Consider the following 9,123-nt stretch of genomic DNA (forward strand, 5'->3'; position numbering starts at 1 on the left):
AGACTCTGCCTTTGTTCCTGATTAAGTTCCTTCTCTAATTAGCCTTAATTGTCAACCATGAAAACTCTGTATTCCCCAAGTTGCTTTTTGTCACGGAATTTGTTACAATAACATAAAACAACCAGGAAATCCATCATTGATGATATATAGACTGAGTGACTGTTAAACCCATTGCTACTTAGCACTGATCAGTTTAAGGCACAAGGCTGCTATAAACATTCATGTACAGGATTTTGTATGGGTTTGATGTTTTCAAGGTCCTTTAGTGAAAAGTAAGGAGTATAAAGTCTGGATTGTATAGTCAGAAATAAGTTTTGTAACAATCCCCAAATTTTTTCCAAAATTAGTATTTTAATAACAACGCACACACAACATCATTAATTACTACACAACTATTTATCCAAGTAAATTAGAGCAAACATGAAGATTTACAGATATGGAAACATTTACTAGCTGTGCACTTAAGTATAATGCAATTTTATATGCCTACTAAAAATACCTTGTAGATGATTACCATCACTACATAAAATATTTTGTGAAAAATATTCAGAAGATAACTTTCACTTGGGGAAGTTAAATTATTTTCTCTAGCCCTGTATGATTTTGATCTGGATTACTTTTTTCCCCCCAATACCCCATGAAATATAATAATTAGAAGGCTTTATAGTATACTCTTTGTTGGATATATAGACTAACAAAGACAAGAACTAGTGTGTATTTGTTTTAGCATATTATATTCCAAGTTCTGCCTATAAATACTAAACCACATTATTTGGCTACTTAAAGAAAATATAGTAATGGATCTCATACAATTATTAACTAAAACTGACATTTTTTCAATAAAATCAATTGTTTTGTAATAGAATCTACATTTCTTTGATCCATTGTATGAAAATATGCCACCTCTGCAGGAAGGATGAATTAACACTTCAAGCAATTCCTTTGTCTTGTCACTTCAGTGACATGAAACACAGTCTAAGTAGAGATGGCTATAACGTACGGAATTTCCTTTGTTTTCGAAGTGAAAAGCCATTAACAGTTATTTCAGGATTACTCTGTTTATTGCATGTGTAAATTGATTCATGATAAGAGCCAAGCAAGTGACTGAACAAAAGCCCTTTTTAATTTTCTGTGTGTTTATCCTTCCTCATTTTCAAAGTGTTGCATGATTCCAATCACACGTCAGGCTTATGGAAATTGCTGGACCTCCTACCCCAACTATGACCTGATTTCAAGCCAGGGGAATCTTTTACTGCAGGCTGACAATTGCATAAAAAGGAATTTTGTAAAGGAGCATTTGAGGTCAGAGGGAAGTGAAGGTGCCTTCCCCTCCATCATGAAAGTGTCAAATGGTTTTGTCTACAACAGCTTGCTGGATGCAGCTTGGTGATTTTTAAGTGCTTTTTATGTGCAGAGAGAGGAAAATGCACACAATTCCAAGTTACAGCAGTGGATCCTACTATAATACAAAAATACTGTGTTCTTTATGTGGATACTAATGCCATACTGTGTTTATTTCTGCCGGCTTTGAAAAACTATTGTGTTGTATTTCAAGCATCCTGAAAAAAAAATCTAATGATTTATAAAATACTAAGATATTTCCGGTCTCTGGAATTCATGGTGGCTGTGACAGATGGGTGCTGGTTCTTGGAAGAAAGGAGTGTCATATAGTAAGGTTTCTTCCTGATGGTTGTGTATAGTCCATGTCTCTGACATAATGGGCAGATGGAGTGTCATTGACGTATTCAGCTTTGTGTCCCAGGCCTTTTAGCAGTATCCACATATGTCTTTTACAGAGTGATCATAATAGTTCTTTATTCTTTTGATACACCTTATTTTATTTTCTCTTTAGAAATTTGTCTTGAATAGGTTTGTGAAGGATTGCAAATAGAAAATACCGAGGATATAGCTAAAGTATCATTGGGGACAGACATACTGTCCCAGAATTGCTTGCTGTCTAAGATGGCTGGTTATTCCTCCCCTCTTTAGGATGAAGTAAAAAAACCTCTTGTCTTTTAAATTCCAGCATGTGAATTTCAATAGACTTTATTTTCTAAGTGAAAAAGAGTATATTTACAATTCATGAGGAACACTAGAGGACTCTCAACTCTCAGGTCAACAGTTCTTAGTAAACGTGACACCATTATTGTTAAGTGAAGAAAAACAATGATTATTAGTGAATGGTCATCATTCCTAACTTTCTTATATTCACCTTTGACTATTTATATTTTGCTATCAAATTTAAAGCACTCTCCAATAAAAACTATTGGTGAATTAATAAGCAGAATACAAAATAAAGATGAAAATGTATCCTGAGTGTATTCAACGCTGTCAGGATTTAAATCATTTCTGTGAATTGGACTTATATTTCCATTTATTCTGTGGCTTTCTAGCATCTTAAACCAATAACGATAACATGCATTGCCTCACAGTATTTCCTAGCTGCATAGGTGATACGGAATGAATACGTTGATGTCCAAAGGGATAAATAAGAGGGAAACTGATCGCCTGCCTTAGCAAGTCTGTCTTTCTATTTTTTGTTTGCTTTGTTTTGTGTTCTTCTTGTTTTAAATAAGTGCCACTGGGCTTTCAGAATTACAAATTGTCTACCTTGTGTCTAAAATATTGGCTTACTAATGCTGAAATATCTTAGGCTGATTTTGAATATGCAAGGAATGAATGAATGAATGTTGGGAAATCATTATTATTAACAAAAGTCAGGAACAGTAAAAGTGACTTTGTTACAGAAACATCAGTGCATACTCTAAAAGAGACAAATATAATACACATTTCAAAGCTTTAGCACTTATCAATATTACACCAGTTGTTTTGTGCTTTTTCCATCTGAATAACACAAAATAGCTATTGCTGCACAGCAAGCCAGCCTAAAACCAACTGAGTTGTCTGTAAAAAAAATAGTATACTATTATTCCATAGTCTATTGTTTTGTTGGGAGAGTCTCCTGTACTCTACTAGCCACAACTGATAATGACAGAACCAGTGACAGTTCTAAATGAGTAACGTAACCCAATCACAAAAGAGTACACATGGTATTCAGTCACTGATAAGTGGATATTAGTCCAGAAGCTCGGAATATCCACGATACAATTCACAGACCATATGAAGCTCCAGAAGAAGGAAGACCAAAGTGTGGATGCTTCAGTACTTCTTAGAAGGAGGAACAAAATACCCATGGAGGAGTTACAAAGACAAAGTGTGGAGCAGAGACTTAAGGAAAGATAAGGAGTTCAGAGACTGCCCCACCTGGTTATCCATTCCATATACAGTCACCAAACCCAGACACTATTGTGGATTCGAACAAGTGCTTGGTGACAGGAGCCTGATGTAGCTGTCTCTGGAGGGGCTCTACCAGTGTCTGACAAATACAAAGGTGAATGCTCTCAACCAACCATTAAACTGAACACAGAATCCCCAGTGGAGGAAGTAGAGAAAGGACCTGAGGAGCTGAAGGGCTTTGCAGTCCCATAGGAGAAACAGCAATACCAACCCGTACCCCCAGAGTTCCCAAGAACTAAACCACCAACCAAAGAATAGACACGGTGGGACCCATGGCTCCAGATGCATAGGTAGCAGAGGATGGCCTTGTCAGTCATCAATGGGAGGAGAGGCCTTTGGTTCTGTGAAGGACCAAAGTGTAGACGAATGGCAGTGTAGAGGAATGGCAGAATGAGGAAGCAGGAATGGGTGGGTTGGTGAGCAGGAGGATGGGGGAGGGGGTAGTAGGTTATCAGGTGGGAAACCAGGAAAAAGGATAACATTTGAAATGCAAATAAAGAAAATGATAAAATAAAGAAATAATGGCTTTCCTTTTATTTTTTGGCTGGTTGTGGGGTAGTATATTCCTCAGGGTTCTCTAGAGTAACAGTACTAATAAATTGAATCCCTTTCCATCTATAAAAAGGGGATTTATTGGATGGCTTGTAAGCTTCAGACCAACTAGTCCAATAATGTCTGGCTGTGCATGCAAAGTTCAAGAATCCAGTAGTTGCTCAGTCTACAAAGCTTGCTGTCTTAGCTGGACTTCTGTATAGTCTGGAAATAAAGGTTTCAATGCCACAGATGGACTGGAATAGCTAGAGCTGGCAAGGTGAGGGCAAGTAGACAAAGACTAACAACTTCCTACTTCCAGATCCTTATATAGCCTTCCAGAAGAAGGTATGACCCAAATTAAAGGTGTGTCTTCCCACCTTAAAGTCCAAATCAAATACAGAAGTGGATGCTCACAGCCATCCATTGGAGTGAGCACAGGGTTCCCAATGAAGGAGCTAGAGAAAGTACCCAAGGAGCTGAAGGGGTTGCAGTTCCATAGAAGGAACAATAATATGAACTAACCAATACCTCCAGAGCTCCCTGGGACTAAACCACCAACCAAAGAAAACACATGGTGGGACTCATTTCTTCGCCTGCATATGTAGCAGAGGATGGCCTAGTCGGTCATCAATGGGAGGAGAGGCCCTTCATCCTGTGAAGGTTCTATGCCCCAGTATAGGGCAATGCCAAGGCCTGGAAGTAGGAGTAAGTAGGTTGGAGAGCAGGGGCGTGGGGAGGGTATAGGTTGTTTTCAGAGGAGAAACCAGGAAAGGGGATAACATTTGAAATGTAAATAAAGAAAATATCTAATAAAAAATATCCAAATCAAAGGTTTGTGAACTCCTACCTCAAAAGTCTGGACTAGAAGCAGATTTACTCACTTCAAACCAAGCAACAATAATTTCTTACAGGTGGGTTATCCATTTCTGGAGTGTAGTTCATCCCAGATGTGGTCCAGCAGAAAACCAAGAGTAGCTATTACTGTCCAGAATTGTTCTCATGATACATACAAAGGCTTCCGGGGAAAGGTCTGAATAGCTTCCTGAGGCCTAGAAGACAGAGAAGTCATCCAGTGGGCCAAAGGCCTACAACATTCCAGTAGTAACAAAGGGACTTCTCAGATTGGGGCACAGAGATATACTGGAGGTGTCAGAACACGAGAATGCAGAATGGAGAACACTTTCTTCATCCTTTTCTTTTCCAGAATATTTTAAATCAACTGATATCATATGCAACTAATGTTTTGGTTATATATATTTTTATGTTTGGAGGTATGCTATAAATGATTCTGTAACTCTAAGGGAAGCATGAAAACTAAGTATAATCTTAAAGTAAAGGTAGTATTATAGAATAATGCCTTCACAGGCTTTGGGGCCTACTTTCTGTTAACAGAGATAACTGATCCTAACCCTTGCAGGAACACAATGGCCACTACTATCAGTACTGTTAGGGTTGGTTGACTATTTGGTATTAATTATATATTACCCCACCTGACCAAGAAGAACATCTCATTTCTTACAGAGACTATTATACCTACTGGCATGGATGCACAAGAAAGCCCAAGTTAATTTCCAGAGCAGCATACCGAGCAAGAGCATATGTACAGTAATTCAATAGTCTATGATCTGGCTTGCTATGCTGGTTGCTCAACAGGTCTCAGTAGTTCAGCATATTCTCAGTGTGGAATCAAAAAAAGTTTTGCCTCCCTTCTTTTCCCTTCCAGTGGCAGGCATACGATTAACTTCAGTTATGGAGTAATTGTTTGTAGATTTGTTATCTTAGAATTCCTAAACATACCAGAGGAAACTGTGGATACAGCTCCATTGTAAGCACCTTGTCTAGCCTGTAGCATCTAGGTTTGGTCTGTACCACTACAAACAAACAAAACATGCCCAGATGGATCAAGTAAATCTCCTTGTAATTGGTACAGTAAAACTAACAGTTTGCAAATCTCTGCTTGTCCTTGTCTAAGCGAAATCCTCTAAACTAACCTGCTCGGGATTCCTATCCAATTAGTTGTTCAAGAGAAGTTTATCCAATTGGAAGAGTCAATTATGATGTGATGGGTCTTTGTTTTCTTCTATTCTGTCTCGTAACAGAATAAAATCTTTTTCCAAAAATTTTCTAGAGTAATAAGAGAGCTTTATCCAAATTTGCTACTATGGCATTGAATTGATTTGTCTTGCATTATAGTCAATGCCATAAAACTAAGCCATTAGAAATTGTACCTCGATCTCAAAATACCTTTGTATATCTTGTCTTATGTGTCAGCTCTACCATGAGCTCCAATAATTGCTTTTAACTTTGAGCTCCGGCATGAGTCATTAAACTCAAATTATTTTAAGAAAGATAAATAGGATTGTAATTCTATTGCTGTTTTCTGTTTCAAAATAGAATTACCTAACAATGTGTCCGTTATGTTTCTGACAATGAAATCAAGGCTTACTTTCTTCCTGAGTCTGGTAGCTATTTGTGGATTCAGACTTTACTACTAATGGCTTGCTTAAAAGTAGCCTCATATTTTACCCTTTAAAAATTTTAATGTCAAACCTTATGAGTATACAAATTGCAGGTAAATGGAAGGCAGTTTCTATAGAAGATAAGAAGAATGAACTATATTCTGGAATTGGATATGCATTGAAGCATGTAGTTTTATTGTAAGGCTAAGATTCCATGTACTACCACTTTTGTGTATTTGCTTTGTGATAGCATCTATGCAGCTGTGGCTTGGCTGGAACTTACTATGCATACCAAGTTGGCCTATGATCCTCGTGCCTCTGCCTCTAGCATGCAAGGTTTACAAACACAGTATCATAAGTCCCCCATGTCCTTTTATAGTATAGGATGTCTTGGTTGACCATTACACTTCCAAGTCAGATGGATGTTTTTGAATAATTGGCTTTTATGAACTACTCTACGAGGGCAATTAGAGACCAATCAATTCATTAATCTAAATCAGGAGAATCAATCAATGAGTTTTAACCTAGATGGCTGTCCTTAATTCTGCCCTTTAATTCTGCTTGTGATGATATATTAGATACTAACCTGGAAATGTGGCCTTTTGACATCATCATGGCTTAAAAAGGTTTGTTCCTAACAAATAGAGGGCAATTCATTAAGCACATATGTGAGATGCCATTGAAGCCATGGGTATTAAATATTAATGTAATGAACATTAAATAATATAGGCTAGGAGTGGTATGTCACTATAAGTAGCAGTCTAAGATGGAAGGAAAGGAAAATTCAAAGGGAAAATGTTAATATTTTCTTTGGAGATTTCAATTTTGATGTGGATGGAATGTCTTGAAACTTTATGCTAATGTGTAGAACTCAGATGTTCTTCTAATAAAAGCAATATTCTTATGCAATTTATTGTTGATTAGATTTAGTAATTTCACAAGGAAAATGAGCTGTCAATCATCAGTGATATTTCTTTAAGTTATCATACTTGTAAATGTTCTTAAGCAAGGATAACTGGTTTTCAGATTCCCATTTTTTTCAGATGGACAACTAAATCTGACAAAATATAATATTCATAAAATAAAATGTTTTCTAATTCATATCTTCTGAGGAAATTGTAATAAAAGAGAATCTTGTGCTTCATGATCATTGTAAAATTGCTCAATGTCAATGTACAAAAGGAGCTGCTGACAATGAATATACCCTAAATCATCATATATACATATATATGTATATATGTATACATACATATATATATGATAAGATATATAAATCATGTGTGTATGTGTGTGTATACGAAGAAAGAAAAGGAAAATTCAAAGGGAAAAATGTTAATATTTTCGTTAGAGATTTCAATTTTAAAGTGGACAGAGTGTTTTGAAACTTTATGCTAATGTGTAGAACTCAGATGTTTGTGTGTGTGTGTGTGTGTGTGTGTGTGTGTATTCCTGGCTTTTGTTTGGAATTTTTTGTTTGTTTGGATTTGGGTGTATATATTTATTTACTTATTTATTTATTTATTTAGCATTTTAAATGCGATTAGTCATGTATAGGGAAGATACAAGTGATGTCTAGTGTTGTCAACTTGACAGAATTTAGAATCCCCTAGGAGCTATGCCTATGGCTATTCTTTAGGGCCATTATCTCTACTGTGGTAGTTGAGGTAGGAAAGCCCATCTGTGTGGATGGCACTAATCCCTGGCTAGGATCATGGATCCTAGGATCTGTATGTTGCAAAGGGAAAAGAATTCACAGGCTTATACCCATGTCTGTTTCTAGATTGAAGGCAATGTGACCTGGCTCTCGAAGCTCTTGCTGCCTTGATTTCTCAGTCATGATATAGACTGCATTGACCTTTTAAGTTGTCAGAGTATTTTTATCATCATAGCCACAGCAAAAGAAACTGAGATCAACAGGCTCAGTTATCTCTTACTATCTTTTAGTTTTGCAGTGTTAACAATTGAATTCAAAGAGCAATCACTGAGCTGTCTGCTTGGCTTCTATCTCTTGAGTTGGAGTTTGAGGTGAAACTAGAAGGCCTACACACTTGGAAGTAAATTTAAATGTAGTGATCTGTTTGTTTCTGTATTAATATGTAATGAACAAATAAAGTAATTAACTTTTTTTAGGAATAAGAAAATTACATTTTTGAAGACAATCACATTTCTGAGCAAATTGTTGTATTATCCTCTTATATCTACTGTGGATAATGTGTAGATGCTGCCATAATATTTCATGAAGAAAAATGAACTAACAACAGGAAGGAAAGAAAGTCACATGTTTATGCCTTATTTTATTTTTAAATGGAAGTCAGCTGACAAATTTGCTTCTGCTTAAAACAACAACATACTTGTAAATTTTACTTAAAATATGTTACCTTTTTCCATTTGGGGAATGTGTGTGTGTGTGTGTGTGTGTGTGTGTGTGTGCTTATGTGTGTATAGATATGTGTAGACGTATGTGTACATGTGTATTATATGTGTGTGTCTAGGTGAACACCTATAGGTAAATGATCAGCTGGACTAGCTAGTCAGGGAGTTCTTCCTGCCTCTCCAGCATTGATTTTTGTTACCAGGCCTAGCCACACCTGTTTTTTCCTTTGTTTCTCAGATTCAAACTCTGGTCCTCATGTTTGCAACTTTCATGATTAGCTCTTTTTTTTTTTAAATCTTACATTTTATTTTATTTTATTGGATATTTTCTTTATTTACATTTCAAATGTTATCCCCTTTCGTGGTTTTCCCCTCTTCCAGAAATCCCCTATCCCATAACCCCCTCCCCCTGCTTCTATGAGCATGTTCCCCCCACCCACCCACCCACCCACCCACCCAC

At 36.7% G+C, this 9,123-nt stretch overlaps 1 protein-coding gene across 7 annotated transcripts in view; it reads left to right on the forward strand.

Annotated features, from left to right (window-relative positions):
* Positions 1–9,123, forward strand: part of Chl1 (cell adhesion molecule L1 like) — a 199,911-nt gene that overhangs the window by 110,450 nt on the left and 80,338 nt on the right. The gene's annotated exons all lie outside the window — the stretch shown is intronic.

Source organism: Mus caroli, chromosome 6, assembly GCF_900094665.2.
Source record: "Mus caroli chromosome 6, CAROLI_EIJ_v1.1, whole genome shotgun sequence".
Classification (NCBI taxonomy): Eukaryota; Metazoa; Chordata; class Mammalia; order Rodentia; family Muridae; genus Mus; species Mus caroli.